At 35.6% G+C, this 10,389-nt stretch overlaps 1 pseudogene; it reads right to left on the minus strand.

Moving 5' to 3' along the window:
* Positions 1–798: 798 nt before the first annotated feature.
* The window catches only part of LOC102503185 (vomeronasal type-2 receptor 116-like), a 37,643-nt pseudogene continuing 28,052 nt past the window's right edge, over positions 799–10,389 (minus strand).

Genomic DNA, 10,389 nt, shown 5'->3' on the forward strand with positions numbered 1-10,389 from the left:
TTATGCTATTTCTGTTGTATATACGTCTCTCTGTCTCTCTCTGTCTTTCTGGTGAGTACATGCACCCTATAGCAAAAACCTTTCCTCTCTCCCCAAAAAATACTCTGTACCCAAATCAATAGCTGAGGCATTTCCCCTAGTTTTTCTTCTGTTTTGTGTCTTACATTTAAGTTTGTAATCTATTCTTTCTGACATGGATAGCCACTATCTCCAGCACTATTTATTGAAGTACTTTCCCCAGTCTATGTCTTTGACATCAGTTTTGACATTCAGTGGCCAGCATTTGGAATAGTAGTTGAGAGCACTGAACTCCCACGTGGTGGATTGCAGTATGTGTCCTGGACCTTGTGGCTTGCTTTCTCACCTCCCTGCCTCTCTGGTCAAATTAAAATATATAATAGTAATCAAAATAATAAATAAAGTTAAATAAAGCAAGACCTTCCTAGAAAAGAGAGATGATACAAATCAGTAACTCAGATATGGAAGTAAAGATATTATTACTGACTGTATAGAAGTAAAAATCTGTCTAGGAGAACACAATAAACACTAAAATTAATAAAATGTTTTCATTACTCAATACTCATATTGTAAGAAATACCCATTAATCTAAGATAGCATTCATAGATGAAAGTATAATAACTGTCAAGGATTATATACATGCAAGGATTTTTTAAAATTAATTTAAGAAGTCAGTTATTTTCAGTATTCTCTGTTTAATATATAGGAATATAAAATCAGTACATTTTTGGTTCAAAATTCTAAAATTGTGATACAGTCTTATGTTATAAACCTTAGATTTTATTTGGTAACTCTTCTGATTTTTTAACCATCCCAGGAATTCTTATCAGGCCTTATCAGAATAACATAGCACTTAGGGGAAAAGATGCAGCCTAGGCCTGCACTTGAGGGCAAGATGACGAAGATCTCCACAGTCACTGTGAACTTCCCCTTGGTGCTGTGATAGACGAGGACAAATGTGACACAGACACTGCAGAAAACCAGCATGCTGAGTGTGAGGAACTTGGCTTCATTGAATGTGTCAGGCAGGTTCCTGGCCATAAAAGCCAAAGTGAAGCTTCCCAGAGCCAATAAGCCCAAGTAGCCCAGGACACAGTAGAAGGCAGTGACTGAGCCCTTGTTGCATATGATGATGAGGTTTCTGGGCTCAGAATATGAGTCTATGTCAATAAAAGGGGGAGAGGTTCCCAGCCAGATTCCACAGATAATCATTTGGATCAGAGAGCAAATGGAAATGACAGCATTAGAAGTCCCTGATAGCAACAAGCACCTCATTGTTCTTCCAGACTTCATGGCCTTGAATGCCAGAATCACAGTAATGATTTTGGCCAAAACAGTGGAAACAGCTACAGTGAACACAAGGCTAAATGTCACTTGTTGGAAGTGGCTGTATTAGGATGACCAATGAATAGTAAGGAGCAGAAGAAGCACAGCAGGAGGGAGATGAGCAGAATAAAGCTGAGAGCCTGGTTGTTGGCCTTGACAATGGGTGTGTCTCAGTGCTTCACAAAGACCCCCAAAACTACAGCTGTGAGAACAAAGAAGCACAGAGCTATGCAGGCTCCAAAGCATCTTCAAAAGCCAGGAATGTCACAGGCTTGGGAAGGCAGTGAGTTCTTTCAGTGTTTGGACACTCTTGAACTGGGCACTGGACACATTGCTTTGCATCTGGTGACAAAATGAAGATCCAGTGATTCAATTTCACAAATTGATTGTCATGTTGATGTAAATGGTCACTTTAGTGTAATTTTGCACAGATTAATTCCCTGAGGTAATACCGACATATACCAAATTAAGAGCCAATGTTGACCATGCTGAGAGAATTCTTTCAGCTTCAGGTGGCTACAAAGTGATTTAAAACTGGATCTCAGAACATTAGTGTCTTGGTTTGCCCATCTTGTGGCTCTGAATGATGCTATCAATGATGATAATTTATAGCAGATCTCCTCTACTCTCTCCTCTGTTTTCCTTATAATAAACCTTACAGTTCCCTGGCTTATATTTTTTATCACAACAGTAATGAATCATTTTCTTATTAATTTTCAGAGAAAAATAACTTTATCTTGTTCTCCTGAAATATCCTAACTTTTATCTCTATCTTAATTTCTATTGATTTTTTGCTTGTATCTAATTTGTCACTTTGTGTACCTACTTTTCTCATTGTACATTTATTTTTCCTATCAATATTAACACAAATAGTCCTATGTAAACGTTGAAAACAGACTTAATTTTTTGTAGAGGTTTTGCCTTAGGCCATGTATGCTTGCCAGAGAGAGAGAGAAAGTGACAGAGACAGAGAAAGAGATAGTGAGAGGAAAAGTGAGAAATCACCCTCAGGGAGGATGACCATACTACAATCTCTTTTTCTCCATTCTCTTCCTGGGATCTTGAGCATGCAAGCACACCTGCCTGACATGAGTTTCAAGGTACCATGTCTAGGTCTCAAATTGCAGTTGGCCATGTTGGAGTCCAGCAATAAGTCACTATGACAACTTCTGGTCTCAGATAATTTTTTTAATTTAAAACACTTAAATCTTGAATGGAATTTGATTGCTCCCATACAGCTATTGTTTGAGAAATTTGTATTATATTACATTATAGAAGGATGGAATGTTCTTTCTGACATATCCATTTATATACATCTGAAACCATAGATTCTAAATCTTTTTTTTTTATTATTACCAGAGGCTGGTGATACATTTTGGCTTTATACATTATGCTATTTCTGTTGTATATACTCACTTCTATTGTTATGTAGCAAAAAAGCAGCCACAGAGATTATGGAAATTAACAAGCATGTCTGCATTTCAACTACTTTTTTTTTTTTTTTTAGAAAAATACATGATGTGCCTATAAATTTCTCAAGTAATTACTTACTTTTGTAATACTGAGGCAATAGAATTGGGCTGCTGAAAAAGTCATGATGCATTTTCCACACGGAAAAAAAACTTAAAAATACATTGTGACTCTTCCGACAAGCCAATATCTTCTCAAAGAATTATAGCAGGGGCCAGCAGGTGTCATGGCAGTTGAGATCCTAGTGTGGGAAGATATGGGAGGAAGGTCTAAGTAAAGACATTAGGAAGAAACAAGGAGAGGCAATACATTTATGAGACATAGAAATGGATTATTATCTGTTGATAATAATCTGATGATAACATGTAAGGTATCCCTACCTTGACTGGTGAGAAATGTATTAATGTTGGAAAATTCACTTCACAAGCTAAGTTAAGTATAGTGATTGAATGTATAAAAGAAATTGAAATTATAAAAAAAGGTCCTAGGCTCCCACAAGACTTATGGCAGTTTGAGTCTTAGACATGGTAACTTGCTCTCTCAATTTCTCTTTCTTTCTTTCTCGTCTTTCTCTCTGGTGAGTGTGCATGACCTGTAGCAAATTTTAATAATAATAATGATAAATAAAATTAAGTAAATAGCTCTTAGAAAAAGGAATCAGAGTGATAATTACATTTTTTTCTTGCATTACTTATTTCTTTTCCAAGAGTCAGCAGATACTCCAGACTTCTGTCTCCGAAATAGGTTTGGATAATTACATTTTTTTCTTGCATTACTTATTTCTTTTCCAAGAGTCAGCAGATACTCCAGACTTCTGTCTCCGAAATAGGTTTGGCACCCACATGCATGTGTTTGTTTTCTTCTGGGTCCCAAACCTTTTCTTTTCTCTTCATTTTTTTCTTTTACCCTTTAAAAATAATTTTAAATTTAATTTATTATTATGTTTAAAATTTGCTATAGGTCATGTGTGTTCATCACAGAGAGACACACACACACAGAGAGAGAGAGCGAGAGCGAGAGAGAGAGAGAGAGGGAAAGTGGAAAACCAAGTAGACAGGTCTGGGACTCAAATCATTGTTGGTCATGTGGGAGTCTAGAACCTTATAAATCATGCCACATACTGGCCCATATTATTTATTTTTCTAAACAAATTTGCCAGGAGGCACATTCAGTCACTGGAGAGAGATGGCCAGAAAGAGAAAGAACTTGAGACAGCACCACCTCTGTAAAATGTCAATTCCACAATCCCTTCTGCACCATTTTTTCTCTTATTGCTGTTTTCCACATCATACAAACTCCTGGTGTATTTTCCAAGTCATCTTGTTTGGGACTCAAGTTACAATTTGGGTCATGTGGGATTCAGCTGCCTAAACCACCATGCCATGGGCTGTCTCCATATCTCTATTTTACTTTCTTGCTTTGCACACTTATTTGGTTTTGCAATTCCTTCACAAGTAATAAGTATTTTTCTTAGCATATTCTAACCTGAACATAAATATTTAATTTTACTAATGATGAAAACTAAATGTTTCTACTGTTAGAATGCCTGGAATTGAGTAATACTTATGAAATAATTCAAACCATATTTATTCCTTATATATTGGGAAAATGGAAGCATGATTTCTTATAATTGTCCATATTTCACATTTGGCAGCATCACATTTTATTCTGGTAATTATTTGATTTTATATATTGTATGACAACAAATTTTGAGGTGCCCAATTGTGAAATTTATTAGAATGTTGAGTCTTCCATCTTTAAACTATGTTTCTTTTTCTTCCTGTAATATAATTCAAAATATTATATTCTGATATTAGTCAATTCTTTGTTTTCAATTTCACAGGTGTTTGAGCATGAATGAAATATTATTTAAAATATTCTTATAATAATTTATCTGTAATTATATTGTGCTTATCATCTGTGTATATAAATGGAATTCAAAGTTTAAGGTACCCACAGGTAACTTTGATGATGACACATCTTTCATCCTGACTCACATGGTCCAGTATAAGACCTAAGATTGACACTGTTTTACCCAGCACTAAAGTGCAAGGATGTCCATTGGAAATCATTTCAAAGTTGAGCCTAAGGGAATGAGCATGTCCAAATAACAGCTTACACAAAATAAGGTAGTAATAGTGTTTATAGAATAAATATACCAAAACAATAAATATTTGAATTAAGAACACTGGTGCTCTTTGATTCATTTTGTGTGTGTGTGTGTGTGTGTGTCTGTGTGTCTGTGTGAGTTTGTTATAGGGCAAGTGTGCTCACCAAAGAGAAAGTGATAAATCACCACCCAGAGGAGATGGTCTTACAGTCTTTTCTGTTCCTTTCTGCTCTAGAGATTTGGGGCATACATGCACATGCCCCTGGCATGACTTTTAAGCCTCAGGATTGGGAATTAAACCACAGTCAACCACATGGGACAGTGCCTTTACCACCACATCATCTGCTGACCCCCATGTTTTCTTTCTAATAGTAACAGTTTCACTTAATACTGTAGTTATATATATCATACTTGTTTGATTTGAAATTTCTGACTCTGGACACAAGACACAAATAAAGCAGCAAACAGGTCTTCCTTCTTGGAGAAGTTTTTGGAATCCAGGAACACAGCTGTCACTACATACAGATTCAGGAGTCTGAGAAAAAAAGAGAATCATTTGTCATAATCATGTGTTATGAACTATTTTAATGGAATGTCTTTATTTTTCTCCACTTCAGAGAAAACTATTGTCATTAATAGTTCTTAACTGTGTATCATTTAAAGTCCCATCACATTGATATTAGCTATGCTTTCTTTTAATGGTTCAGTTTTGGTTTTTAGAGATAGATTTTTTACATAGGATACATGCAATTGCCAGAGGGACAGAGAAAGGAAGAAAACAACCCCTGGAGTGATGTTCACACCGCAATCCCTTTTTTAGTCTCTTCTCAGGATTTGGAGCAAGCATGCACGTGTGCCTGACATGAGTTTCAAGTCTCTGATTCCAGGACTCAAAACTGCAGGTAGCCGTGGGAGTCCAGAGCCTTAACCATTATGTTATCTGCTGGCCATCCTTACAAAGACTTCTAATGAAGAGCTAGTATTCTTTCCTTTGTTCTTTATGTAATATTATAATTTTTAATTTAAAAAACTATTTATTTTATTTTGTTTATTATTATTATTTTTAAATTTTGGACAGAAATACAGAGGGAGTAAAAGGAAAAGTGAGAAATCAAGCCACCAGGCCCAAGACAAGAACTGTGGTCAACTATGTGGGAGTCCAGTGTTTTAACCATCTTGTCATCTGCTGGTCATCTGTATGTATTATTTACCAAATATCTCCAAGGTACCTAATTACTGTACTCCCATACATAACTAAAATAATCCCTTGTGTCATTATTTTCTCTTATGTAATCACTTTCTTCAAAAAAATCTCAATACAGGTTTTACAAGGTAAATATTCAGAAAAGCTGTGTTCCCAAGAATATTTATCCTATGTCCTCATATCTGGTTGGGTAGAAAATTTTAAGTTTTTGATTTTAAAATATCTAATAATGTGATATGTAGGTACACAATAAAAATTTTACTTAAATTGCAAGGGCCAGCAGAATGATGAGAATGTGGTTAATACAATTCTGGGCTCTGAGGCCAGTAGAGCACTGCTTTTCATACATTAACACACTACATGTGTGAAGCATAAATCTTATATAAATCTTTTTTTAAAGAGAATTTTGCCTTAGGATGTGTGCACCCACCAGATTAAGAGAGAAATAGATAGATAGATAGATAGAGAGAGCGAGATAAACAGTAACAGTGAAAGTGAAAGTGAAAAGTTAGCCCAAAGGGGGGACCAGCAGTTAGCGTAATGGCTATGTCGCTGGACTCCCACGTAGTCAACTGCAGTGCACATCCAGGACCTGGTGGCTTAAAATTCACACCGGGTGTGTGTGCGTGCGTGCCCAAGATCCCAAGAGGAGAATGGAGGAGAAGGAATTGCGGCGTGACCATCCCCCCTGGGGGGGTGTGATTTCTCGCTTTCTGTCTCTGTCTGTCTGGCGAGCGCATGCACTCTATAGCGAAAAACCTCTCCAAAAAAAAAAAAAAAAAAGTTAGCACCAAGGGGAAATGGCCACATCACAATTCATTCTCCTCCATCTTCTTCCAGTATATGGGGCATGCATGTATGTGTGCCCAGAATGAGTTTCAAGACAGTGGGCCCCACACTCAAACTGGGGTCAGCCATGAGGGAATCCAGTATTATAACTACTACGTTATCTGCTTTCCCCAGTTGTATAAATCTTCTGTCTCATCTACTTGGCTGAGATTATATTCAATGCTCTGAGGTATTTAGTAGAACAAAGAATAATATTCAAAAGGCTGGCAGGTGGTGGTGTTGTTAAGGTACTGGATTCTCATATGGCTGACTACAGTTTGAGTCCTGGACCCATTAGCTGGCTTTCACATTCTCTCTCTCGTCAAGTTGAAGAACACTAAAAATAAATAATAAATTAAATAATTCTTTAAAAAGATAAGAATGCTATGCAAAATGACAAGAGGAAAGTGAATAGTACCTACAAAAACATAAATGGTATCTTAATCTGTAATCTTGTGTTTACAGTATTTTAATGTATGAGGAGGACTTTGTTGACAAATGATAAAGGGTTTCAGGATATATAGAGGGTTTTTTTTTTACACACACACACATATAGGTATTTATATGAGACTCACATGCTTCATAAAGATAGAAGACATTTCAGTCAATGATGAAAAGCATATGATAGTGGTCCTGTAAAATAATAGGTTAGGGCCTAAAAATTTCATTTGTGATGTGTAATATCATGTAGGTTTGTGTAAGTGCAATCTATTATGTTTACTCAATGACAAATTCCCTAAAAAATGCATTTCTTGGGGGACCAACAGATGGTACACTGGTTATGTCACTGGACTCCTACATGACTAAGTGCAGTTTGAATCCCAGTTCTGACATCTTGAATCTCACACCAGGTAAATGTGCATTTGAGCTCAGAATGTTGAGAGGAGAATGGAGAAAAAGTGATTGTAACATGGTCTCTTCCCAAGGGGTTGATTTTTGGCTTTCTGTCTTTTTCTCTCTGGGAATCACACAGATCCTATAGCAAAAATCTATTTGAAATGAAAATTAAATCTTATTAGATTTAAAAATGCATCTCTCATTAAACAATGTTCAAGTATTTATACATATCCATTGCCTCACTGGTTTTAATTGGCTTGCTGCTTGAACAAACATAAAACAAATCAGCATATAAAAAACAGTTGTTTTTCTATAGTAAGAATGTATGTAAGCAAAATAACATAGTATAAAGCCAGAATGTAAAAGGCAGATTTAAAAAAATAATTATATTTTTCTGAGGCAAAAGTTTAATTCAAATTTTTTAGGTTTCTGCCATAAGTCATTTGCTTTCACTAGAGAAAAATAGAAACACAAAAATAGTGAGAAATTTATCTTCAGGAGGGTGGCTACACCACAGTCCCTTTTTCTCCATTCTCCTCTCAGGATTTTGGACATGTATGCACATCCACATGCTAGGCGTAATTTTCAAGTCACCAGACCCAGGACACAAACTATGGTTGGCCATGTGAGAACCCAGTTCCTTTACCACTACACCACCTGCTGCCCCATGAAAAATAAATTGAATGCTGAGGTAGAGCCAATTAAAACCAGGGTGAGAGAAGGAGGAAAATGTGAGGAAAGACATCAAGGAGAAAAATAGAGAGTCAAGATATTTATGAGACCCAGAAATAAATTATTATCTGTAAATGATAACATGTATAGTACCCCCAAATGGACTGGTGAGAAATGTATTCATGTTGGAAAATTCACTTTACAAACTAAAGTGTAGTGACTGAATGTATAAAAGAAATTAAATGCAAATTAAATACATTTTCTATCTATCTATCTATCTATCTATCTATCTATCTATCTATCTATCTATCTATCTATCTATCTATCTATCTATCTATCTATCTATCTATCTATCTATCTATCTATCTATCTATCTATCTATCTATCTATCTATCTATCTATCTATCTATCTATCTATCTATCTATCTATCTATCTATCTATCTATCTATCTATATATCTATCTATCGATATATAGAGATATATAGATAGGTAAAAGAGAGAGATGATAGATGATAGGTAGATAGATGGATAGATAGATAGATAGATAGATAGATAGATAGATAGATAGATAGATAGATAGATAGATGATAGATACTAAATGTCTATGTAGAAACTGAAAGATTGGAAAGTTTAGCAGCAGGGAGAGAAACTGTAGATACTACAGATAGTAAAGATAGGGATAAAATGAGGGTGGATATTAGGGGAGGAGGGAAACAGAGGAAAAAGAAGTACATATAACTGACACAAAAATAAAAAGCTATTTGCTGATGATAATATATATGGTAGTGTATTTGTCTTGTCTGATATGCACCGTACTCATGCTGGGAAAAGTCATGTTGTACACTCCAAAGAGGTATAGTGATTAAATGTAAATAAAAAGAATAAAAAAATACAAATATTGGAAAACACAAACAAAAACAGCACACACAAAAAAGGTAGTTGCACAATTTCATTTCAGGACTGTGTTCAGATATCTCTGTATATATTTAATATTGAAATGACATCATACCTCCTTGAAATTAACAGGCCATTTTATCATCTCTTCATTAATGACCAAGCCATGATCCTGGGTGCTCTTGTAGACAAAATCTCCTACTTTAACAAACAGCCAACTGTGATTAGAAAATCTCACAAGATTGTAGATATCATACTGTACCATTTTTCTTTTTTCTTCCAGGGTCACATTGTAATCAAAGCTGTTTGTCAACTGGCTTTTCTTCAGAAATGGATGAAGCTGTATAAAAAGGCAGGATTTACAAATTAGGACTGCATGAAATGTAGAGGTTGGACAGTCCATATCTATCAAGTATTTTCTCTATTTTAACATCTCTACCCATTTTTGTAGGGGCTCAATGTGAATTGACTGGTCAAGTGAGATGCACTCCCTTTTTTTCTCCTAAAAATAATGGAAGAGTGGTTGTAGCTCATAAGAAAAATTCGAAGTTGTTTTCCAAAGAGTGATTTGTACATGGATTTTCATAAAACTCAGACTAATAAAATCTGGCTTGGACTAATTATAGCCTTAACTTTGTCATTTATAAAGGGCACTCATGGGGCCAGCCAGTGAGGATTTGATTAAGGTGGCTGAATCACACATAACTAAGCTAGGATCTTGAGTCCTGTACCTGCAGCTTACAAAACACACTGGATGGGACTGCAGGTGGTATGGTTGTTAAGGCACTGGACTCCCACATTGCTGACTGTGGTTTGAGTTCTGGACTTGATGATGGATTTTCTGACTTTCCCTTTCTCTTTCTCTTTCTCTCTGTCTCTCTCAGATTAAATTTTAAAAATAATAAACAAAATAAAATAATTATTTAAGAAGAAAACAAAACACTAGGCACATTTGTGTTCATGTCCCTGATTACGGATAAAAAACAGAGATGAAAAAGGGTTCCATCATGACTGTTCCCTATGGGTGAT

The sequence above is a fragment of the Tupaia chinensis genome, unplaced genomic scaffold (assembly GCF_000334495.1).
Source record: "Tupaia chinensis unplaced genomic scaffold, TupChi_1.0 Scaffold000142_1, whole genome shotgun sequence".
Lineage (NCBI taxonomy): Eukaryota > Metazoa > Chordata > Mammalia > Scandentia > Tupaiidae > Tupaia > Tupaia belangeri.